At 38.1% G+C, this 26929-nt stretch overlaps 1 pseudogene; it reads right to left on the reverse strand.

The window, feature by feature from the left end:
• Positions 1-6190: 6190 nt before the first annotated feature.
• Positions 6191-26926, reverse strand: LOC149052441 (uncharacterized; annotated as a pseudogene).
• Between the last annotated feature and the right edge of the window lie 3 nt (positions 26927-26929).

Raw genomic sequence — 26929 nt, forward strand, 5'->3', positions numbered from 1 at the left:
CTCAATTTCAATATGGCGGATGAGCGCGCATGATCGAGTGTTACAGGAAAAAGTTCTGTGCATAATTCGAAATGTTCCTCATTCATCATTCGAAAGGCAAGGGAAACCCTCTTTTAACTTAAGAGGCAATCAAGGAAAACTCGAGATTTGACAAATTATGGCGTTTTGTGCGGATACAACCTGGGAAATTTGTATTTGTATCTGCTAGGATTCCCAGTCAGATCATGTTCATTGTGCTTGCAACGATTGCAACGGTATGCCTGTCTCAAGAGCGACCGCATTCAGACATCGTAAGCGTGAACATAGCAGTTCAAGGGTAACTGGAAATTTAGGCTTGCACGAAGAGGAAATAGAAGGCCTTGAGGAGTCATCATCTAGTGAAGTTTTAGAAGCCGTGGACGAAGATCAAGAGATGTTTGATTACTCAGACACATTCGTGGATAGTCTCGATTCTGGTACTCCTGAAGAAAACGAATCGAATGAATTACATGTTCATGCAGGTGATGTAGACCCAACCAGAACAATAACTGAGCAAATAATAGATGTAATTCTTGATGCTCTACAATTGCAGCTTGAACTAAAATTGTCAAACATTGGATTTGATCATATCTTGGACTGGGGAAAGAAACTATTCCTGATGGGATTTAGTGAGCAGTATCAACATTTGTGGCCAAAATGTTGGAAAGATGCAGAGGTACTTTTGCATTCTGTCAGCTACAGGGATGCTAAAAAGTACATAATTTGCCTTGATGAGAGCCACAGATTTCACTTTGGTTTAATGTCATCAGAAGATGATTTATGTCCTCACTGTAACAAAAAGGGAACTATTCCTTACTACTATCTTGGCTTAGGTCCTAAGATTAACCTCTGGGCAAGTGATCCTATGTTTTGCAAAAAAATGCTGTCCCACTGGTTTGAAAAGGATCATTGGCTTGGACAAGAAAATCAAGATGGTTGGGGTTTCACATGCAAAAGTGAGATATGGGATGGAAGACGTTTCTCAGAGCTTCAGTGGTTTTGGAATCCTGAGGAAGAGTGGCAATTACCTGCCAAATGTGATAATTGTGGTGGGGTTGTCTCAGTCCAGGATATCAATTCTTCTCCTGATGGAAATGATGGACAAAAGCTGGTAACCAGTTTATCCTGTGCAGTCACTTTCCCCCATGTTATCCAGAAAGCAACTGGAGATCCAAGAAACTTAGCGTACATTCTTCATTGGGATGGATTTCAGCCATTTGATGGTAAATACAATCATGGCTCTGGAGCTATTGAAGTTCAGATAGCTAATATGTCCAAGGAAGACAGACAAAAACAATCTGAGATATTTGTTGTCGGTTTTGTGCCTGCGTACTTGCTGCCAGAAAGAAGGCTGATATCTCTGGATCCATTTTTGTCACCTCTTCTTGATGAAATTGAAGATGGATGGCATCGCAGTTGATAATTATAGCTTTACATTGCCTAACTTCCCTTCTGGGCCTGCAAAATTAAGGCATCTTATTTTGTGTGTTACTGGGGACCATGCTGCTATTTGTGAGGTTTGTAAGGGAATTTTCTGTGGAAAAAACCCTTGTCGACGCTGCAAATGTGGAAGTATCTTGGACCCTGGTTGTAATCACTATTACTATGGAAATTACTGAAAATCGACAAGGTATCCATGGCCAAAAAGAAACATTCTTGATGAACTTGAAACATTGCAATTAATTGAACAGGAAGAAAGAAGAACTGTAGTTCAGGAAATGGCAAAAGAATCAGGATTTACTGGTTTGTCTGTGCTTCATCGTCTCCATGCATTATATGGTTTTGATTACCGCAAACACTGTGTTTTTGATGTTATGCACACGGTTGCTCTTGGAGTTGTAAGAAATAACCTTAATTTCCCTCTATCTAATCAACTTTTGGATCAGAAAGTACTTCAAGAAAGACTATTTAAAGTGCCCTGGACTGCAGAATTTCTTTCTTCTCGATATCCGAGCAGGCTTTCAAGAATAGGGTACTGGAAAGCTAAAGACTTTAAAAAGTTTGCAATCCCCATCTCGGAAGTAGTTTTGGGAGGCCTTGTTTCGGAAGAACATTTTGAAATCTGGGAATGTTTAGCAAGAATTGTTGAGTATCTGTATTGTCAGGGAAGAAATGGGTGGACCATTGACTCCACAGCAATTTTTCACGAAGCTGTTTTAAGATATAATATTCTACTTGAAGAAAGCCAGGGATTAACTTACTGTCATGCTGTCAATCATAACCTGACACACATTAAAGAGGATGTGATAAACTTTGGTCCTCCAGATAACTTTTGGTGCTACAACTTTGAGCGTGCAGTTGGTCGCTATATTGCAATATCAACCAACTTCAAAAACATTGAAATAACTTTTGCGAGGGCAGGGTTGCGCAGAGAAGTTCTTAAGGTGCGTTCTTCCTTGAAAGCGCAAGGAAACTCTTTTGCAGAAACTGTTTCTTATCCAAAGGAGGCACACTATGGATCTCTAGCTGAATTGGAAAATGCCAAACAATATTTCAGTGATGAAGCTAATCACCTGGCCAAAATTAACGGTATACTAGTTGGAGCATCAAAACCTGTTCATTTGTTTGAAGAAGTGCAAAGGAATTCCATCCTTGCTCAATTTGGCCGGGATCAAGGTATAACCGGTGAAAGCCTTAGTGTTGTGGCACAAGAATGTCGTAGTATCTATTTCACCAGTGTTAATGGCAACAAAGGAATGCTTTATAGAGTAGGTGAAAACATGTTTGTTTCTGCTGAAGATGGCGATGAATGTGTTTTAACTATTACTCAGCTGCTAAGGACAAACGTAAGCCACGAATATCATTTATTTGTTGTTGGAGATTGCTTCCAGGCAATGATCTATAACTCTGAAAAGCAACTCCACCAATAGAGCAAGGGAGCCTTAGTAAGGCCATCAAGTACTAAAAAGATTGTCCATTCTTCTAAAATCCAGCGGAAGGTTATGCTTTTTCCAGATCCAGAAAATCTTAATGATCCAAGCATTTACATTTGTATCGACTTTCAGAGACAGTGCTTTCCACTCTCCAGTGTTATTGTTCCCTGTTATCCTGAAGTGGGTGATAGGTTACTCACAAAGGGTGATGACCCAGACCCATGGAGAGCAGTGGTGTTAGCAGTTCAGGAAAGGACTCAAACTGTCCAGGTGCAGTTTTATATACCCCATCCTCGTTGGGGTAGGCAATCAGGTCTCTGAGTTCGTGAAGGTACACGCCCTCAGCAAATACACTTCAAAAGTATACTTGGCAGATCTGCAAGAAATTGGCAGAGTAATGGACGAATGTTTAAAGAACTCTAAGGGACATTGCTGCTGTTTCCTTGAAAGGATTCATGTTCAGGCAATCAGTCATCATCTTGGTACAGGTATTAACTTTTAATAACTGATGATAAGAATACAGATCTGGGTACATACGTTTTACAGTTTACACAGCAAAAAATGTATTGGCAAATGACTTGACCATGATTTTGATATGCCCAAGACATTCTTCAATAAGTCAACATATCATTTTTCAGGGTTTTAAATTTCAAACAATGTTATAATTTGGAACTCTCTTGATTTTTATGTCATAGTCAAGTCAAGTCAAGTCAAGTTCCAAACATGCAAACACATTGTAATTGCCATGCATTTCTGTACACGTACTGATGCATTTCCCAGCTGTTGGACATAAACCTCTTAGAGGAAAGTATAGAAATTGTGCATTTTAACATTGAATGATACTGAACTCACTGGGAGTATCCCTAGTATGGTGCTCAGGCGCTTTGGATGTCTCCTTCTCCACTATTGCCTTTTATTGTTGGAGTAAAGTGTAATGAAATAGAAGCAGTCCAACAACCTATAATAACATTTGGGGAAGTTGTCTCGAAACCTAATGCTTCACCCATATTTTTTTCCAAAACAATATCATTTTAGCAAAGTTGCTTTTTTACAAGTTTGAGAAATTGCCAGTTTTGGAATTTTGAAATAAACTCTTCCTTTTTTACCTTTTGCAAAGTTCCCAATTTGAAATTGATCTTTTGGGCAGAAGTTTCCACCAATTTACCAAAGTCTGCAACACTATTCCCAATGTTGGGTTTTAACAATGGGAAATTTATTGAAATTCTTGTGTAATACCCAGGATTGGGGTTTCAGTTTGGGAAATAGTCATAAAAGTCCCACTAAATTCCCAAGATTGGTACACTGCTTTTCATGTAATAACCAATATTGGGTTTTACATTGGGAGTTTCTTTATTATTCCCAATTTTGAGAATTTGTACTTTTTCCTGTAACAAAATCCTAACTAATTCCCAATCTTGGCATATACTTTCCCACGTAATACCCAATGCTGGGTTTTTACTTTGGGAATTTCATGCAAATTCCCATGCAATACCCGTTATTGGGATTTAACTTTGGGAATTTCTTAGAAATTCCCAATTTGGGAATCAGATATTTTTTCCTGTGTTAATTTACGTGGTTTAAGATGATTTGTCTGTTTTTAGGTGGTTTCAGGTAGTTTAAAATGCTTTTAGGTGGTTTAAGATCGTTTTTGTGGTTTCTCGTCGTTCCATGTTATTTTTATTTAGATGGAGAGAAAGTACAACACATGCTTCATTTAACTTCTTTCCACATCAAACGGCTTTCACATCATTTGTGAAAGGCTATAGCTATGGACAACGCAGAATTAGGACTAAACTGGCCGGCGTAAACCTTACACTGTAACTTCATATAAAGCCTGTGTGTAATAAAATTAGAAAAATGCTCGAAAGATGTCCTCAGATCGCAATGAAATCAACGTGGTTTGTAACAGAATAGGTCAAATAGCGTTATTGAAAGTTCGTTCGCGTTCATGAATTTCTTTGAAGTGCTAATGAATGTATATTTGCCGTATAGTTTCAACTGTTGACGTAAATGAATGTACATTTTGCGTAAATGAACAGCAAAAGGTTTTGTATTTATATTTGTTTTTCCGATTTACAAAAGTTTTCCAATAATGATTTATTAAAAACAATTACTATTGAAAATATGTTCTAGGATTTCAATGCCCCTTATCATATTTCAAGAAAGTTAGCAAGATTTGAATGGTTCATCTTTTCTTAAGCGGAAGGCTGGAAACACTATCGATTGAAGTTTTGCGGTAGGGATTTCCAACTAATTATCACAAACGATCGGTGGTATCACAGACGATTGTCATCATTACAATCGCTGTATTTTGAAAATAACACAAGCCATAAAGGTTTTACACTATCGACTGACAATTAAACCTATGACTGATATTTGGCTATCGATCGGAACACCAGTGATTTATAATTAGCGATTTTAATTGGAGTCCTATGACGACGTTTGGCGCAATAACATAAACTATTGAGGTCCACCACTAACGACTGACCATTTTTGAACGGAAGCTAAATTGATTTACGATCACGATTTGTTGTTAGCTCTAGCGATTGATATTTTGGCACTAAATATTGAGTTTTATTCCTAGCGATTGATATTTTTGGCACAAACAGCTCCCCATATATACTGAATCTCGTTCAACGATGGCTTCTTATACGACTTAATATTTACTCACCGGAAGCTAATTTTGTGTAAAACTTTGTCTAAAACTTCTTTTATTTACCTCCTTCATAAAGGGTTTTCAGTTTTAAAACAATTGGTAGCGAAAAGATCCTCAGTTTTCCTGAATCGTTGCATCGTAACGTTTGCATGACTTACTAGGTAGACGGTCATGAACAAGCGCTTCTTCGATAATTTTCATTTAATCAGGTTACAAACCATATACAAAGTGGAGAAGTTCAAAATGAGCGAATATAATTTGGCATTCTCGTCGTTATAGCGGTAATTTGTCGCTAAAAGGGACACGCAAATATGTTAAAATATGTTACAGTATGTTTTGGTAAACAACACGAACACACTCTGCAAGGTTATTTTTTTTTAATCGATTTAAACATTAACAGAAAATCTCCCAGGTTTTATCTATAACTGGTATAAATCAGTCAATAAAACAGTTCTTTGAAAAGCTCTCTGAGGGGCCTAAAGGTGTAAAATTGAGAGGTGATTTGAAATCTGAAACAAATATGAAAACAGGAACTAGACTGGAAGTTAGATCAACTGTTCCAATTACTACTATGACTACTGTTTTCTGCTATGCAAAGAATGTGTTTCAGAAAACCAAATATGATAGCCAACTAGTTTTGAACTCAGCTCAGCCATTCATTAATTTGCACAGCACAGTCATCGTTTATGTTCCCACCAGACAAACCTAAACAATCTTCACCACTGTAATACGAGCCTCCTCCACCTCCGGCTTGGTGATTATGAGTACCACTGCCCCTCCCAGAGTATCCACCACCTCCGCCTGATGCCCCATTATCTTCTGAACCACCTCTCCCACCTCCAAACCCACCAACTACTCCTGGTGCAGGGCCCCTATTATTACCGCTATCCATATTTCCGGCTTGACCTCCGATCCAGCCTTGAGCACGTGATCCACCTCTTTCCCCATGGGAGGGGCCTAGTCGGGCACAACCTTGACCAAACCAACCGGCACCCACTCCTCCATGGTAGCTAGCGCCCTCGCTATTGCATTCACCTGGCTGCCCATCTGTACCTCCATTAAGAACTTGTGACGAAGCTTTCCCCTCACAACTGATGCCACTTGATCCCGCCTGACCATCCACACCATTATACCCACCCGAAGCACCCCCTCCTCCTCCGGCAGCCAGCAACAGGACATTATCTGTAGTGTAAACAAAGCTTCCTCCCCCTCCTCCAGTGCCAGCATTGTCCTCCACAGATTTTCCAAGTTGAGCTACGGTCTGGCTTGTACCTTGTACGCCTTCAACCTCCACTGAATCTCCTCCTCTTTGTCCACAGCGATATTCCATTATTCAGTGTGAACTTCTCTCCTATAAACGCTCCTTTTCCGCCATAATATGTTCCTGGAAGGTATCCATAATCGTATGAATGTGTTCCTCCCCGAGCTCCCCAGGCTTTGATGAGATAGCGGGTGGTCCGCGGAACAGTGAAGGTCTGTATGTTGCCGAAGCGTTCTCGCAAAAGAAGTAAAAAGAAATTAGATCTTCTACTTTAAATTAAAAAACAATTAAAAATGTAAATTGACATCAAAATGTTAAAAAATAATAAGTTAATCAGCTGGGAAGTCTGTCAGTCAAGCAATTATTCCTTCTGTCTGTTTGCCTATTTGTCTGGAAAGATGAGCCCTCCCTCATAATCCAAACATTCTTACGTTCACAAGTTTGTCCATTTCCAAAAAATCCAGTTTTTCAGGCACAACGATAAGAGCCTGGGGTGTTATGACAAACGGCGTTGGTATCACACAAAGATGGAGAAGCGGCACATGCGTCGATATCTGTGAAAAAAGAAGATATTAGGATCCTCTTTTTCCTTAGACTATTCTAGGAAATTATAACAAGGGCTCACTTCCTCAGAGGAAGGCGAATTTTTTTTTGCTTCCTTTTGTGACAAATTTTGTAACTTTCAAAGGAAAATCGTAAATATGAGTCAATTTTTCCCCATGGCATCGCGTTCAGTAGTTTTAGAATCACGGTGAGTAGCCGTGTATGCATGTAAAGAACTCAAGTGTGACAATCTGTTATGAGATTCAAATCCAGTCAACGATACGAATAGGGTCGTTAGGATTGTTTACCTGTGCATGTAATTCCATTTCCAGTTAAAAAAAACAGATTTACAGGAACAGCGATAAGTATTCCGGCATTTGGCATTGACGTTACTACACACCCTAATAGAAGCTCTGCACTCGTCAAAATCTTGGAGAGTCATAATAGTGAAAATGATAATGATAATGATGATAATACGGATAAAATTGAGAATAAAATAACTTAGACAGAGGGTATTATAAAAAATCATCAATTGTACCTTACGTACTGACCGCATCACTCCTTAAATACCAAAGTAGCAAAAAGTTTACGATAATGATAACAATACAAGCTAGGCCAATTACTGATTCATTTGACGATGAGTGGATAGCACCAAAATTACACTTTCAGTCATAACCATAACAAAATTTTTAAACGTGATTGTTTTTCACTAGCCCGATTTTAGCACTTGTAGTTGGACAGTGTACTAGGGCAATAAAAGGGAAAATTAATACGCTATGCCTGTGTAGGTCGACAGAACGCGTCATGTACGTGCGCTACTGTCTCGCATTTCGCTGAGTTAACTGTTGTTGCTGTTGCTTGTCTTTTTTTATGAAAAAATATAACGGATGTCTAGTTTCTTTCTCAAATTGCGTCTTAACTTTGATTAATTGGTAAGAGGACTTTGTGTCGTCCAGTTTTGGAAATTACTGATATAATTGCAGACCGAATTGTATTCCACTCGGTCTTATCAGCATTATAAATCCACGAAATCTGCTACGCTTTTCTTTCTCTTCACTTCCTTTTTATCGTTTAAGGCTTTGTTTTCTTTGATATTAAAGTGGGAAACCTCTTCAGAGTAGCCAAGAACGCATAATTTGCTTCACCCGCCTAGGTGGTTTGCCTGGTGTGCTAAGTAGGGTAACCCTGGCAGCCAGGGTCGTAATTAGTCATGTAAACGTTTAAAGTGGAGTAAACAGCTCAGGCGGGGTCGCTTTTATGTTACATTTGCAATCGCTCTGACAACCTCTAAAAACTTCACCCCGGGATCCCGAGGTTGTAAGATTGTCTGGAAACGAATATGGCTGAGCCGGTTACCTCTTTTACATGGGGTCCCTCAACTCCATTTAAAGAGGCCCTAAAAGTAGTTCTGGAATTGTCACACGTTTCAATTCTTGAATTGTAAAGTGACCTTGCCTGAGGAAAGATTAGACGTCTTAGTTCATTTTCGAATTGATCATATGAGGTGGTAGTGCTTCCAATGAAAAATGTGAGTTAATCATTTCTCTATTACCTGTGCAAGTTTGTTTATCTCCAGAAAAACCGGTTTTGCAAGAACAACGATACGATCGTCAGAAGTCGGGGTTGATTGGAGGATTTGTATTTATTTCCCGAGTCTGTTGAGCTATGTCGTAAGAAAGTCTGTACTTGTAAACTAAAAGCTGCAACTTCATGGCTTCATTAAAAGGAATTTTGACCGTGAAATATCATACAATTTCCACGCCGGCAGGGTCACAAACCAAGAACAAAGCTAAACATCGCAAAACGAACATATTTTATGGAAGATGAACAATAACGGCGGAGTATGTTTCCTTGTTTATGCTGGAATTACCTAGTACTTTTTTTCGTAATAAGCACCTTAAAAACTGAAATCTCAAGCCATTAACAGGAATTTCAAAAGATATATATATGTTTATACATATATATATATATATATTTGAACTTTTAGCTATATTCAGCACTATCTTAGCCATGAATACAGCTTTTCTTAAATTGTTGTTTTTTTATTAGTACCATTGAAATATGCAACAAAGATTTTGGAAATTTTGACAGCAGCTATTGTACTCTTCTTTTGAAGATTGTCCCTTTCATTTATTCTGTCAACAGCTTTTTCTATGAGAAAAGGAAAGGTAGGTATATCTACCTAACTATATAAATATAACTGTTGAGCGAGAACTTCATAAACGCAGAACAGTGCAACTAAATTACAGAATCGCGTCATCATTACCACTAGCTCGTCCTTTTTCTGTGAGAAGAATTTGAAGTAATTCAAAATAAATAAAACAGAGGTTTATTTGGACGTGATAAAGGATTAAGGTACGTTTATCGATTAGTAATGGTACTAAGGCCTAGCGGAGTCCAATTCAGCCAGTAATCATACGAGTGGTGACAAAATCGGACGACTGCGCAGCGTGGGTCCGATTAGTTTAACACGAGTATGATCTCAGACCGAATTGGACAACACGAAGTCTTATCACCAATTAATCATAAAAATTATAATTTCCGAGAAAAAGAGTATGCCCAAGTTATGACAGAAAGGGAAAATTTGCGTTAACAGAATGACACTAGTGTTCTAAAGGATATTGCCACTGTTCAAGGGAAAAAAATCTCTATTTTGAGGAAAGCCCCAATTTAGGAGTCTGTTGTTATAGTGATTGAAACCAAAGTTGTGATTCATTGATTTAAACGAAGACTTTGAATGTGACTGGCTCACTAATGTCTGATAATAAACCTTCCATAAAACTTGGCCATTGAATTATTGGAAAAATAGGAGTTTTTTAAAGCCAATCATAACCGAGGGAATTATATATATTTTTTTTTATTATGCTCGCAATTGTTCACCAATAATAAAGATAAAAAAGGAAAAAGGATGACGAGAGTAACACTTAAGATGCAGCTTTGTCTGTTGTTCAACCAGCTGAGATATACAAATAACTTACTCCTTTATCGTCCAGTTTATGTCCATGTGTGTGTTGCAGCATCCAATATAATTGTCCAAGTAGGATGTTTTCTTTCCGTTGAAAAATAGATATGCATGCTCTTGAACGGCGACTTTCTCACCGTTAAAGGGCAACATTACCGTAACTTAGAGGTAAGTAGAATCTATGTTTGTAAACAGTCATTTTCTTAAAATTTGTCTCTGTGGAATGCAATCGTCTCTTCTTGACTATTAATTCAATCCGATATCAATGTGTATAATTGAATTACGCGAACTTTTACGAGGTAAATACAGAAGACAAAAGAAGATTAGACTTTTCCATCTCTCCCAGGAGGAAGCACTGATATGTTATTGAGATCCTTTTCAACATTTGTCAGATCACTTAGATCAAAAGAAAAAAGATAAAAGAGAATTTTTGACATCAGGTGCATTCTGCAAACATCTTAGCCTTTAGATGCTATACTGCTTCTCTCTATTTTATACATTTTATTTATTTTAAAGAAGTCGTGTATAACCCATTACAATCATTAAATTTCTTCTGAATGTGTTAGAGTGACAGAGACTTGAGACATATTTTCTCGATACCATAAAAACAACAAACAGTTTCATTGAAATGCAGCCAAGAATTTCAGGTTGGTTTCTTTTATGTCCCCATCTCTTCGAACAAAAAAAGAAGCAAAAGAAAAAGAAAACATTCTTCTGAAGAAAGTAAGGTACAGAGTTAAGTTTTGATCGCGCAAGTCACCATTACATCCCCTGACTAGTACGTAAGATCAGTAACTTACATAAGCTTTTTCATGATAAAAAATTAGTGCTTAAAACTTCATTTCCCTTATGGTCCTAAAGGTCAGGAATATTAATTTGGTAAACTCGACAGGCCCTCTGAAATAGAACAGTGTAAGAAAGTGTAAAATAAGTCACCAGTCAAATGTGCTGCGAAAAATGCGCCTAAAGCTGTACTGTTTCAAGTAAACTTTCAAAATAACTAACCTGAAACCTTATATATCCGGTATGCACCCTTAAAAGTGGGAACTGTTTATAACTTTGTTCAGGGAATCAAGCCACATCGCACACTTTAATTTCTTAGTTTCACTTCCACGTGTGTTTGTAAACAGGTGTTTGATTAGTTTTCGTTGTACGTTTCAGAATAATCTTTTTCTTTCTTAAAGTTTCGTCGCTGTCAAGGCTTCCAATAATCAAACAATAGCCAACAACACGAAATAGCCATATTTTCTGAGAATGATTGGTCAATCCGCAGATTTATACAGATCGATGTCGGCTAAATTTCTTTGAACGAAATGATCTCATAACCTACTGATAATAAACTATTAGAAGATAAAACTGCGAGGTCCTTTCTCTAATTAATTAATGGACAGAACCTCGATGTATTCAGTAAATTAACTACGGTTTACAGGTCAAGTCTAATTGTCCAGAATATCTTATAAGGCGCAGTACATCAGTGATTATATCAGGCTGTTCATTATAACATTTACAGTTCAGTATTGTTCACCTAAATAATGGTGCTATTAATATTTCAAAAAGTAGACTTCTTATTACCCTCGTAATCTGTTTCCGAGAGGCCTAAAGGCGATTCTTCCTCCCCAAAAGTAGGATTAAAATCGATGAGATTTGAAATCAGATACTGAACCTGGGAACTAGACTGGGATATAGAGAAAAACCTTGCAATCACACCTGAAACAATCATTTGTTGGTACACAAAGCAACTGTTTGAAAAAACCAAATGAATTATTTGATATTCAGTTTTTTTAATTCAGCTCATCAATTCCAAAATTTGCACAACGCCATCATCATTCGAGTTCCCACCAGTCAAACCGGAACAATCTTTACCATTACAGTACAAGCCTCCTCCACCTCCAGCTTGTTTCGCTTGGGTACCACTACGTCCCCCAGAGTACACACCACCTCCGCCTGATGCCCCATTACCTTTTGAACCACCACGATCAGCCAAAATTCCTGAAACCACAAACCTTTGTCTGTTTCAGCGGCCTTTTTTCACCTTTTCATGTCGAATTTCTTCTCGGCTAGGCTATCTTTCTCGGACTTTCGTCCAGTTTTACGCCCAAACCGATTGCAGAGATCTGACGTGCGATTGAAATCAGGAAATGTTTACGCGATTGAAATTGAAGAGCTACCGTTTATAGGATGCTTCGCCGCAAAAAGTATCTCTAATTCGTATTGACAGGTTCTAGTTGGCCATGGACACTTGTCGGGCGGAATAATTGGTGAAAAAAAAAAAAAAAAAAAAAACAAGCAAAACCAAAAAAATTGCCCTCCGAAGGTCTACCGTATCCTTACTTGGGTAAGGTGTGCCCAAATTTTACAACTGATGTAATACAGGCAAGGACCAATGAGAAAATAACATGATATTTACCGCTATATTTGATGGTTATGTCATTGAAAGGAGACAAACAATGCATAACAAATCAATAACTTTAGCTCTACATCATAAGAATAAAAATTTTCGCATCCACGTAAACTACGAGAACAACAAGGCTTCAGTTTTGCCACCCTCTCTTTCCATATTGCAAGAAACAAGAACTGTTTTTCCCGTTGTGATGGAAAAAAGCCAGTACCCGCCGCTGGTCGTTACTCCCTCTTCGCTTCGTTATATCTCCTCACATGTTTCCGCTGGAAATTCCGGAATGGAACCAAGAGGAACTGAGGTCGAAAAACATTTTCTTCAGAGAGCAATTCTAATTTCCATTTGCCTAATAAAAATAAAACTAAATCTATGTATGTGCTCGAGAGAAGGTAAGTTTTGACGTCATGAACTTCGTTGCGGGTTTCCGTCTTATTACAGCGCGCACGTGAAGGAAAAAAAAAATTCACTTTTGTTTATTATGTTTCTCGATGGAAAAAGGCTTTCGGGTTGGAAAGTGCCTTCTGACTTAAATGTGGGAATAACTTCAAAGTATAAATTTAGACCAATTTCACTTCATTCACCTATGGTCTTACTTTTCTACAGAGCCATTATTGTTCAGATGGGTTTCACTTCATTGCTGAGGGTTTTCTATGCTTTAAATCACCTCTTTTCTTATTACTTTTGACATAATATCTCTCAGAATTTAGGAAAAAGTTCTCTGGTCTGGCCTCCTTAGTCCGGCTATTTTGTTCACATAGTTCCTAAGAAATGACATAGTTGAAGCTGTGACATCGGAAATCATCGTTACACGCCTGATTACATACAGCCGCAATCCATGATTTCATCGTTTTGAAGGTGTGCCTTCGAAGCATCATGCTCAAAATGACATGCTCATCCTTTTTGCATTCTTGAGCGAAAATTTCATTAAAGTAGCACGCTGCAATTACAATACAGAACCGCATTATTGTTGCCACTGGCTCGTCTCTCCTCTAAGAAAAATTTTGAAAAAAATACTGTTACTAATTTGGGTTGAAGAAAGCGCTATAATTTCATCAAAAAATTACGGTCGTTTTTCGTCAGTTTTTGTTAATTATGCACCCGAGATTAACGAAAAAAAGACAGGACATAAATTGATTAATGAAATTGCAATTTGGATTTATAGTTTAGTTCGTTGTACGTGACTAGTGCGATTGAGTAAGCTAATCACAGGGAAGATCATGCGCAGTAAGAATTTAAAGCAAAACTACGAGATAATCTCTCTTTGTGTTAATCTGCTGCTACTGTCGACCTTACTGAAATTCACAACAAGGAAAACACTACAATAAGTAAGATTGCTCCTCTATCAAGCTGTAAGTGTCAGCCATGCAAAATGGCTGACACATATACCATTTGTGCAGCTTAATCAGGTGTTACAAACCCAGGAGCCCATTACTCGCTTGGATTCTGCCTCCTCACCGTCTTAGATTTCAAACTCTTTTCACGAAGGCTTCTTTAAAGGGGAAAGAATCAGAAGACTGATAACCTTTGATACACACGAAAATTACAAAAAAATTCAGCTCTCATGCCAATTTTTTCCGCACCTCTCCAAGTTGAAAGTGTGAAAAATTGGCAAAGGATAGTGAGATCTGCAAGGTAAGGGAAGGAGAGATTGGAATACTGGAATACAGCAAAAGAAAGGCGAAATTGGCGTGGTTTTCGTTCCAAGACGTGCCCGCATAAGACAGCCTTTTTTTTATACCGTTCTGTGAAAATGCCGTGACATAAGCTCATTATGGGAGTGGTATACAATCCACACTAGCATCCTCTCTATGGTTACAGTCATGGTTTCCCCAATTATTGCTTCTGCAATAAGGTAAAAATTCCTCTTCACCTTGGCAGTGAACATTATCTATCCAGATTGGACCAGACCCCTCACCGCATGCAGCGCTCCGAAGAGCCAGGCCTGCACCAAAATAGCCAAGCGGATGACAAACCACTTTGGCTTCGTTTCTTGTCCAGTGATCATCGCAAACTGTAACCCACCGCCTATTGTGGTAAGCTTCTACATGGCCGTAGCTATGTCCTCTACCCACTAAACGGATGGATGTGCCCTCCGTGGTATTATGATAAATTTAATATAATACCTGAATAAAAGATACCTTTGGTAGTCTAAAAGGCATTTATTTTTGTATGTGTGGAATTCTTTGTTTCGAACCATTAATTGCTAAGGTTCATAGTTAAATACAGATGTAAATTAAACAAATAAGGATGCACAATAGCCTTAAAAAACCATAAGAGCTGGTCAAAGTAGGAAATTATCAATCTTCAGAGCCAGGGAAAGAGGTAAGAGGCTTATTCCGCCAAAAAAAAAGAAAAAGAAAAAGACCTCTTGGGTTCTGAAGAAGTTTGATCAGTGGCTAGAAAAGCTAAAAATAAAATTGTTATCCTCACTTTATAAGTCTTGTTAAGCTGAATGGAATTCTGCGAAAATTTCATGCCGAGGCGAAAACATACCAGTAAACAGATCTCCCACCAACTGCCTAATTGACACGTATTCGAGCTGGTATACGAAGCTTCTGCTCGGAAAGGTTTAGGTCACTTTCCACTTTCAGAGGCTGAAAACAGATCGATTTTTCTCTAATTTAACTAAGCTGAATTCTAACATTCAACCTAACGTTTTTATAAGTAAATGTCTGAAGTCTATAAAAGCACCCGAGTTATTTAGAAAAACGTATTTTCAAACAAAACTTAAGAAATCAGGAAGGTGAAAGCTAAAGAGTGACGGCCACTCTTGAAAGCTATTCGTTTATGGAAAGATCTTTACTCATGGAAAAATCAAAGGCGAAAGAGAGTCTAGAGTAAAAAAAAATAATAATGTTAAAAAGTAGGTTTGCTTTTCTTCATGCAAGTACCAGCCTCCACACAAAAAAGGTTAACGGTCGCCTCGAATCGTAATTTTGAAAGTTTTCTGCCGATTCGTTGTGTTACCCCACAGCGCATTTTGCGGTTTTTTGCCGCGGGTTTTTGCCTTTGCCTTTGGCAACTCTGCTCGTTATTGCGTCGTCCTCCTCAATGCTCCACTGAGCGATCGAGAAAAAAAAAAAGCTGTCTGCAATGGGTTTGTTTTCCCGGGAAATCTTGATCCATCGTCATTGACGCCAGGAGGTCCCATTGTCTTATTGGTTTGCGGGTTCAGGAGGCGAGATAATCTTTTGGCGTGGCACGAGTTGTTTGCGAATCTTTATGAACTAAAATCTCGCATTGGATTTTGGAAGGAATACAACCACTTCGAGCGAATCTATTGAGTACATATATTTGATCGATTTTCGTCAAATTTTCGCAGAAACATTCTAGGAATAATGGCAAGGAAATAGTGTTGGGAAATTTTGATATTTAAAATATTTGTCCCGTGGCGTCCATTTACGCAACACACCTCGCATATTTTTAGCTACTCCAACCTTAGATGTCGATATCTAGACAACTAATATCGAAAAAGCCTGATATACTTTCGTTGATTGATGCCTTGTGAATAAGACTGCAGCCATTTTGCTCGTGCTGCGGTATCCGATACCCGTTAAATTCAATAGAAGAACCTTCGCACGTTTCACCCCTTACCGGCACCTGACACTTCTTTAATAGAAAATTTGCTTAAATTGTATTTTTATCATATTCTGCAGTTATTAAGCTTTCTTTTGAGATATAGTTTGCTAGGATTTTGATGAAATTAGCGAGCGTACGTATTTTTTCCCGAAGGACAACCACGAAGGTGTACACCAAAACTGCCCACACAATCCGAGAAGACAAATCTATCGGTGCAGATCAACAATGTCAAGGTCCATGCGCTTGGTCGGTGGATAGGGATGACCGCGGGCTCATTTGCGAACACCGACGGCTAATCGGAGAAAATATCAAATGTTCCCTCATTGTTTTGATCCTCACAAATATTTTTTAAGACAACAAGTTAAGAACTACAAGATCTGTTATCTGTAACTGAAATCATCCCGCCGTACATTTGATCAACTTCATGAACCAATGAAAGTGCGTGTGTATTTCATCTAATTACAAACATAGAGATAATTGTATAGATTATTAAATGTCTAGATGACGTGTGGTTAGATATAAATAGATAGACAGATAGCAAGAAAGATAGACATAGGAATTTTTCTAGTTCTACCTTCGCTATTGCAATAACGCCATCCATTCCCCTGATATCCAGGCAAACAAATGCAGACATATGAGCCAATTGTGTTGACACACCGAGCGTTTGAATGGCATGAATATGATCCCGTTTGACACTCGTTCACATCTGTTAAAGGGTCAGTACATGTCCGACTTAATCACTCGCAAAAACAATCTTTCTAGAGAAATTAGTGTCTTTCTTATTGTGAGTGTGCGTTTGTGCGCTTTTCTTACAACGGTTAACAGAAGTAGCGCTAAGTTATTGTGTTAGCAGAAGTAGCGCTAAGTTATTGTGTTAGCTTGGCTAACATTCCACCTGAATTTCTATCGAGGTGTCAGGAGTTTTCCTCATAGGCATCGCTTAGTTGCCAAGGGCAGAACAGCAGCAGTTTTTGTTCCATGTGGAAAAAGGGTTAATGGAATAGTACTTGGTAGAGTTAATATTTCAGTAGGTGAAGCATAGGTCTATATGCAATTAATTTTTGAAGCTAAACGCAGAAAAATCCATGAAGTCCACTTGAAGACAGCTGTCATTGTGGACAAGTAGCTGGTGAATACAGGAATTGAAGAGCGTGTTGAAATGTGGTCTTACAGTAAATGGGAGCATTGAATTCAGCGAATAGTGATAGGAGTTAAACATTTCCGTGGGCCTGGTTCTTAAACATGTAATTTATATTCCACATCTTACCTGAACAATACCGATCACTTCCTTGAAATCCATGCTCACACTCACAGTCATACGAGCCGATTGGCGTTTGAAGCGCAAGAATATGATCCCGTTATACACTCGTTTGTATCTGTCGAGGTTAGATTTAAATTTCATTTCATTTTTCTAATGATTGAGTCCAACCTAATCGCCCTAACTGACGATTTCTACGAATTTCAGTCAAATTCGTCAAAGCGAAATCAGCCCGGCAGATTTGACGATTTTGACGAATTTTCGCCATCTCGCCATTTCATGTAGCCATTTCCGTTACTGCATGCTTTTCCAGACGTATCTTTAAAAACGAAGTCAGAAAACAAGAGATAACAGCCAGATTCCAAATAATGACTATATATACTTTTAAAACCATTCATACCAAATTAAAGCTCAAACATGTTTTAAAGATGTTTTGTTAAACACGGTTTTGAAGTTGTTTTCTTAATTATAGAAGCTGCCTAAAACCAATTGTGTCGACTTCAAATATACAAGTTAGAGACGATTTTAAACCAATGGGAAATTCAGTTTTTCAGTGTTTCGGATTTTCCTTTAGTTAAACCCGTTTTAACTATACATGTTTGGCTGGCAGGAATGGGGACAAATAGCCAAAATCTGAGGAAACGAGTCTACATCGTAACGTATGTTAACCTACTCTAGTGTAGTACTACTCAAATTTGAATGGCTGTAAAAGTATTTATATATATACCTAAGCATGTTTATAGACTATCTCCTGAATATCCATGCACACATTCACAATCGTAAAAGCCTTGTGTATTAATGCATCTGGCATTTGAATGACAGGAATATGATCCAAGTTGACACTCGTTTATGTCTGTTCAAGACAAAATCGATGTAATATAGTGTCCAAGTACATTGAATTAAAAAAATTTCGTTTCCCCTTTCTCTCTCTTTGTCCATCGCGTTCTTTCCTATTTCACTCGGAATGCTGTTTTCTTTTGTGTTGTTGTCGTCTTTTTTTAAGGGAAAGAAAAGAACGTTTACCTCGTGTTTTATATGGCATGGTTGGATTTCCCGTAAATAAAAACAGGACGAGTACCTTCATTTGCAAATGAATTATGTCTTTGTTTGTTTGTTTTCTTTATTTTTAGCTGTCAGTACCTTTTTTGCTGTTTTTTTGTTATCTTTTTTGACTGTTTATTGTTTTGTTAATGATTTGTGTTGGTTTTATTGTTGTTGATGTTTTTCCTTTTTTTGTCTCCTCCCACTCAAGCACCCCTGATTTGGAGATGACCGGGAAGGAGTCAGATGCTTTCATTGAAAGCGTTTTTGACAGATTATATAATAAATGCCACCCCATCAGTTTGAACGTGGTTTTGCCCAAAGTAGCCGCTCAGTATGACCGGGCTCTCTGATCAGGTTTTAGAAGTTATCATTAAAAGAGGGGCATCTAATGATGAAAGGCCTTCTCAGCTCATTGTTTCTTGTCTGTGACGACGGGTGTAGAATACAGTAGTGTGATGGTTTTTGGCAAGATTTATTTCAAAATCACCTGCACACGTGGCACGTCCATCCCCCAAATATCCGAATAAACATCTACATTCGTAGGAGCCTTGTATGTTCACGCACTGAGCTTGTGCATGACAGGAATGAGATCCTGATTGACACTCGTCCACGTCTGCAAAACGAAGATTATAGCGAATCGGATGTCAAGTTTTAGTCATATTTTAAGAGGATAAAGTATCAAATGCCAAGCACCATTTCTCCAACCTTTCACTAGGGAATTTACACCTCTCTTATACCGACTGCAGTGTAAGTTACGACTGACCTTATTCTGTATATCTGAGCTAACACTTACAGAATTCAGCCGCAGCGTGTTGTAGATTGTTAAGTCGTTGTTATGACTCGTTTTGTTCTCCTCCTACCTGCACAGGCAAAAATGCCATCTCCTGCATAACCAGGTAAGCATCTACATTCGTACGATCCTTGAGTATTCAAACACTTGGCTTGTGCATGGCAAGAAAACAAACCCGACTGACACTCGTCTACATCTGTTTGAAACAATTTAAATAAGTTGCAGAAACACAGCGACAAGCGAAGCAAAATACACTTTAACTGATATAGAGAATAATACATGGGCGTGCGTAGATATGGAATTTCTCTTCGAGTGTTCAACTCGATAGCTCACGATTGAGCACTGCGAACGAGTGAGATGTCGAGTTGAACAGGAGAAGAGAAATTTCATCCCCGCAAGGAACCATGTATTATTTTGTTTATCATATTAACACAATAGCTCTTTCTTGACAAGAAAAGTCATGTTTATTAATGAATGGAAATAAAAGAATCGCCAGTCCCTGAATAAAAATCGTAAAGAGCGTTGGCGCTAAGGCTTTAGATGAAAAATGTGTTGAAACGATACAAAACCAAATAATGGGCGTAGTTTTCAATACACAAAATTCTCAGTTAGTAATTTGGTCCTTACCGACAGAGAAATCCTTCAGGCACACGGCCAAAATCGGCCTGTGGCAAATCTTTCATTTTCGATTTTCGTCCTTAGCCACGAGAAATGCTATTTCCAAAGCGACTGAATACGTAACTTTCGGTTTTTATTTCCATATATTGGTTTTTTCCCCTTTTAGAAAAGTTTGAACGTCACACACTGTAAGCGATACGGATTTTTCGGTGTTTTAGCAGCCATAATCTGAAAAAATTCCGACTGTGCAAACGACCTTAGATTGAGAACAGTGAAGGCTTCGTCGTTCATTCTTATATCTGGGCGAGTGGCGCGAAGGGGAGTGACGTGTCATCAGCTGCTTGGCGATATCAAGCACACGTTAAAAAGTACGAAATTTTTTCACCTGTGTTGTCACGGCTTTTCTCAACGCTGGAAATCCTCGTATAACATAGTAGTTTGTATGATAAATAAAATTTATTAATTTTTCATCGGCATATAACGATTGGAAAACGATAAACTTTTATGTAAAGGCATGTTGCCTCTTATATCGGCTAGAAGACCTTTCAACCTAGATATTCTCAAAGGGTATTTATGCTGCTTGAACTAGTGTTTACTATTACTCAAAATGTGCCCACTGTATTCATTCCAACCGCCACATCAACAACTAGTGTTGAAAACTAGTCAAAGCCCTTAGTTTTACTTTATCTTACCATTCCGAAGGGATGAAAAACTTAGACTCATTTCCCATAACACTTCCCTACTTAGCACCCCCAAAAAAGTGGTAGTGAAGTACGCGAAGTCTAGTGTTTTAACGACTGATACAGAAAAGAGCACAAACCTAGACAGTCTCCCTCTTCGAAGATATATCCAGTGGGGCATACACAAGTAAAGGAACCATAGCTGTTCACGCAAGTCGCACCCGCTGGACAGGAGTCAGCGAAATATTGGCACTCATTGTAATCTGGAATGAAAAGAGATAATAATAAGGCAGGATACTAATCAAAAGCAATGCATCTATGTACAATAACTAGATATGAATATGAAAGCGATCCTCGCAGTTATGAACACTACTTAGGTAGCAGTAGTAGTAGTAGTGATAATAAGGTCTGAAAAGAAAAATTCAGGCCTGTATGGGATTTGAACCCATGACCTCTCCGATACCGGTGCAGCACTCTACAGCCCGCACAGGCCTGAATTTTTTTTCAGGCCTTATTTCTACTATACTACTTAAGTTCTGTTCATAACTGTGAGGGTCGCCTCCATATTCGCTTCTTCAGCCGCAGTTCACATATATGATTTTCAATAAGTATATATGTTTTACATATTTTGGACAAAAAGTAATTCTGATCAATTTATTAAAAAATATACCGTGTTTGCACAATATGACTTTCCTTCGAGCTAAAAAAGGTAACATTAGATCTCTTTTTAACCCCGTTTATACCGGTTTTCTTGTTTAAGAGGGATTGAGGGCTAAGACTCAAGCACCCACCGGGATATAGGAAGGGGCTCTTGGTCCAGTTAACACCAACCTTTCTTCCAAGTGAATCTGTGGCAGTCGGTACAATTTACGTCATTCCAAGTAAACTCATTAACGAAACCAAGAGTGTGAACACAGTCTTGGTCGTGCAAATTGTTTGGTTGTCCTTCTGCCCAGTAATGGAAGTCTAAAGGGGTCTCATCGCTCCAAACGAACGAATCTTCGGTGGAATTATCAGACAGACCCAGCCACGATTGAGTACTACTGTGTAGACTTTGAACAAATACATTTTCTTCTTGGCTGTGTATGCTGGGAAGATTTGCGTCCAGGGAAGCACATGTCTCCTGGCTACTTTCCCACGAGTCACAAGACGAGACTTTTCTATAGCAATACCCATTGTAATACGTCCAATCGTCCTGACATATGTCTTCTAAAATGAAGTGAGTAAAATTAGATGAATACTATGACTGTGCTGATTTACTTGAAGGCTGCCTCTGTTTTTCTTTCATATATCCACACGCATTAAAAATTTGGTTTAAAAGACAGTTTGATGCTACTCTGGTTTACAGATTTAATGAATGTAACGGAAGAAGTTACAATTCATAGACCCAACGTTTCGACACTCCTGTCTAGTACCTTCATCAGGGGTGATCTAAACGCTGCAATAAGAGGTCCTTTTATATGATTACTAATTAGCGGCCTTTTTTTCTGACGAGGTGTAAATAGGCGTCAGGAAGCAAACCGCCATCGTCACGATTTAAAGGAGCGTGGGCGGAGTTAATATGCCAAGCCTTTAAAATGAATTACATGTTCATGTTTTAAGGAGTGCAGCTATCGTCGAAAGACTTTTACAAGCCACTGACTTGAAATTAGATGCTGAGCTCCTACGCGGAAATCGCGTTAGCGAAGGCACAACAGCTAACTATTTCTTTTAGACGAATTAAACCATTTAAACAGGAGAAAGCACTAGTTAAGAGATGGATATACCTTTAAATTGCTTACATAGGAACAATCCGTTCGTTAGTGACGCGGTGGAAATCAGTTGCAGATTTGTTATCTGCGTGCTCGCTATATCATCGCCTTAACTAAACAGCCCTGCTCCCTGATAAACTTAAATGAAAGCCAGAAAGGGCGACTAGGTCGAGGTCAGCTTTCAGGTTTGAGCTTATCTGTGAAAGTTACACAAGCTTAACAAGGATGGAATCATTTTTATCGCTTTTCAAAGAAGAAATATCATATAAAAAGCACAAAATAAAGGACAACCTCGTAATTAAATGAATAAAGGGGTTAAGTATCTAAAGAAACTGGCGCTGCGTCGGTGGGAGAGTAGAGCAGGTAACTTAATGTTAACTACTGAGTTGAAAACGTGCATTGACCATCGTAAAGGGTAAAAAAATCTGACGTTTGGAGCGTTAGCCCTACGTCAGAGCGATTCATTTCGATCGCTCTGACGAAGGGCTAACCCTCCAAACGTCAGCTTTTTTCGTCCTTTACGGTGGCCAATTTATGTTTTGAACTCAGTTGTTAACACTTAATTACTCGTAGTTAAACATGCACTAACTGAAGTCCAAATCAATTTAACAGCAGAAAGGCGAGGGTATTCCTGCCCCCCCCCCGACAACAGATGTCAAAACTTCCTATGAAACTTTGATTACTTGAACATGAGAGCAAAGTAATTTTTATTATTTTACAAAATTTGTCAAAACTCCTTTACCTGGAAACACTGCGTACGATACGGTAAGAGGATCAAAGCGTTAAATGAAAAGTTCTTTGAAACACATTCTAAAACTTGTGTTGGAAATAAACTGCAAAGAAAAAACTTAAAATCAAAATAATGATAATAAACGTAAGGTAATAGAGAAATCTGCGGTAGAAATTCTTCACTCTTTATGAAATGGCCATAGCCCTTCCTCTACCCAACTTTCTATTCCATCGCATTCTGCAGCGGCAGAGTCTTGTCCACTGGTGGAATACTTTGCAGCAAGCAGAACTATCGGCGGTTTTGTGTAGTTCTGAGTAAATTCCGTGTCCTGAAAAGGTACAGGCGAATTTTATTTCATAGCAGGAGAGAAAAATCTAAATTACTTTTTAATTGCGCTTATCTTTACTTCTTAACGAGCACTGCGATTGGTTGATTCTTGGTGACGTGCCCCTGATCAAATTCAAATGTATCCTGACTGGAATACGATTGCGTAGTTGTTGCCCGCGCGCCGAATACAACAGCACGTTTGTTTTGCCACATGATTGCTTAAGGGAAAGTCTTGGTTGATTCTTGGTGACGTGCCCCTGATCAAATTCAAATGTGTCCTGACTGGAATACGATTGCGTAGTTGTTGCCCGCGCGCCGAATACAACAGCACGTTTGTTTTGCCACATGATTGCTTAAGGGAAAGTCTAAATATATAACAAAGCACTCAATGTAAGGTCCCTCGGGAAAACAAAACTAACTTTTTCCCACGGGACCATATATTAAGTTTATAATGTAAAATGTGTAGACAGAAGTAAAAAGCAGCAGTGAGAAGAGCAGCATTAATAGGATGTCAAATCTGGGGGCCACTAGTACATAGGTGTGAGATTTTCAATTAACCACCCCTCCCTCTCCTTTTCCTATTTTTATTTTTATCTTTCATTCTCTCAGGGATAAGCCTTACACTAATGCAAATGAGTACTACAGATTCTTACAAAATAAAGTTTCCACTTCTCATATCTATTTTCTAAAAAAGCAATTTAATTAATTAATTTAATTAATGATGAGGCAATGTGGGGCTTCTTTGTTGTCCAAAGCTAATCCTTAGATCAATGGAGTAGAAAAAGCAACCAGAGTAAAAAAAGTTTGATAAGATGCTTACGCTGGGAATAGTAACTGTTTGACAAATAGCCCCATTTCACCAAGTGGGAAATAGTTCTTCACCAGAAATTCCTCCTGTGGGAGCACCTTGATATGCAATCCAATCAACCGAAGCAAAACTGTTTGCAGGGTAGTTCTTCCTGCTCGAGTGACACAGGCTGTAAACTGAGTTGTGTTAACGCTTTCAACCCAAGCTGCAACAGCTTCGTGAACAAAAGAAGCATCCGAATAATTGACATGGTTAACTGTGAGTTGCACGTGTATTTTACTGTGTGGGTAGAATTGCTTGTGTTACATTGGCAAGTGTATTCGTATGGAGATATTTCCACACAATGAGCAAATTTCTCGCATTCTATACCTATGCAAGGATGAAGATCTAAAAGAAAAAATATATGTTGATGCAAACAAGAACAAAAAAAAGCAAAAAAAAAAAAAAAGACGAGACTGATCTTCGTTGGAGAATCAATCAATTGATTTAGGGTCATGAGCGAGACGTGAAATACTTGAGGTTACCTCCGATGACCGAGTAATTGACAGTCACATTGTGTCGCGGGCCACCATAACCAGTGTCATCTATTATGCATACGCGAAAGTGGAAGGTCGTCACCTGCTTGTAAAGGAAAATTTAAAGTTGAGTAAACAGGCGAATAGGTACATGTATGATGGATAATTGAAGAAGAGAGAAGCAAATACATAAGTAATTAAAATAAAGTACCTTTAAAAAATCAGCGGGGGCTTTGTGCCCACGAAGGAAACTATTTCTCTACCACTTTTGTTGACAAAGAGAAAAAGAGGAATTACGATAGATTTGCGTAACTTCTATTTCTACTTGCTGTGTGACCTTCGAAATCAAGAATACGACTCTAAGCGTAGACCTGACAAGAAAATGGAATTTCCCTCTGTTGATAATTAGAAACGATACCTGCACAGACTTAAAAATCCATATTTGTGTATTTGAGGTCATAAATATCATTCACGTGTGTAGCTCCAATTGGATTTCTTCGAAACAACAAAGACGATAGAAAATAATGAAAAACGAGTTTTTTTTCTTTGCAATTTTTGTCTGCCGATGCGGTAAGAAAAGCACATCTTGTTTTATCCGACGAAAATACTTATCCAGCACAATTTAATTTTGAAAGTCTACCAGCACTTAGAGTGACGGTACATGTAGTTGTCTTGAAATTTATTGGATATTATACCTCCAACCAAACACTCAGAGGAGTTTCCTGTGTACACACTGGGTCAGCATTGTTTGAGTCACAATTGAAAGCAGTGGCGAGTACTAATGGTGGGGAGTAGTATGGACTTGGAAAGCGCACATTCTGAGGGAATAAGTCACAAAAATCTTAAAGTAGTAAGTACTATCAGTAAATCAGTACCGAGTGTTTGTTAACTTCCCCTTTCAAGCACACACTCTGCTCTTCTTCTTTGCTTCTCTTCTTCTCTTTTTCCCTTATTCCTTTTCTCTCTTCTTCTTATCTTCTCTTCTTCTCTTTTCCCTTATTCCTTTACTCTCTTCTTCTTATCTTCTCTTCTTCTCTTTTTCCCTTATTCCTTTTCTCTCTTCTTCTTATCTTCTCTTCTTATCTTTTCCCTTATTCCTTTTCTCTCTTCTTCTTATCTTGTCTTCTTCTCTTTTCCCTTATTCCTTTTCTCTCTTCTTCTTATCTTCTCTTCTTCTCTTTTTCCCTTATTCCTTTTCTCTCTTCTTCTTATCTTCTCTTCTTCTCTTTTTCCCTTATTCCTTTTCTCTCTTCTTCTTATCTTCTCTTCTTCTCTTTTCCCTTATTCCTTTACTCTCTTCTTCTTATCTTCTCTTCTTCTCTTTTCCCTTATTCCTTTACTCTCTTCTTCTTATCTTCTCTTCTTCTCTTTTCCCTTATTCCTTTACTCTCTTCTTCTTATCTTCTCTTCTTCTCTTTTTCCCTTATTCCTTTACTCTCTTCTTCTTACACAGGATGAAATGACTAAATTAAGTTTCCTTAAAGGTAACTTAAAGGTTAACATTAGAAGTATTTAAGACATCTTTAGGTGACATACGAAAGTTCTGAAATGAATCTTTAATTGAACTTTCAGAAGTCAATTAAAGTCTCCTTATGAACCATTTCATGAACACTTTAGGATCATATGAAAGTAAACCTAAATAACCATTTAATTGACTTTAAGAATCCTCCTTATTCTCGTAAACTCGTCTTTAATTGCCAAAACTTCTACTTGTAAAGGCAACTTAAAGGTTTCTTTAATCTTTTGTTTCCCTTTAAGTACTACTTAAAGTTGCAGGTTTTGTTGTAATTCATCTTTAGTTGTACTTTCAGGTCCTCTTAAATTTCAAGTTTTGTTAAAATTCATCATTTAGTGACCTTTAAGTGCCTCTAAAAGCTGTAGGTTTCACCTTAAATTGACTTTTGATTTGCTTAATCACACCCACATTTATATTATGATAAATTATAATATTTTGGGAAACTTCTAAATTGTTAGAAAAAGAGACATCACACATACAAGTAATTACAGAATGTTTGAAATTGCAGTGATGAAATAGTTTCGTTCAAAACTCACTTCCTCCCGAGATAGAGTAAACCCACAATAAAGCTGAGGATATCTCATTTGAGGCACATACATAAT

This window comes from Pocillopora damicornis, chromosome 1, assembly GCF_964200805.1.
Source record: "Pocillopora damicornis chromosome 1, jaPocDami1.2, whole genome shotgun sequence".
In the NCBI taxonomy this organism is placed as follows: Eukaryota; Metazoa; Cnidaria; class Anthozoa; order Scleractinia; family Pocilloporidae; genus Pocillopora; species Pocillopora damicornis.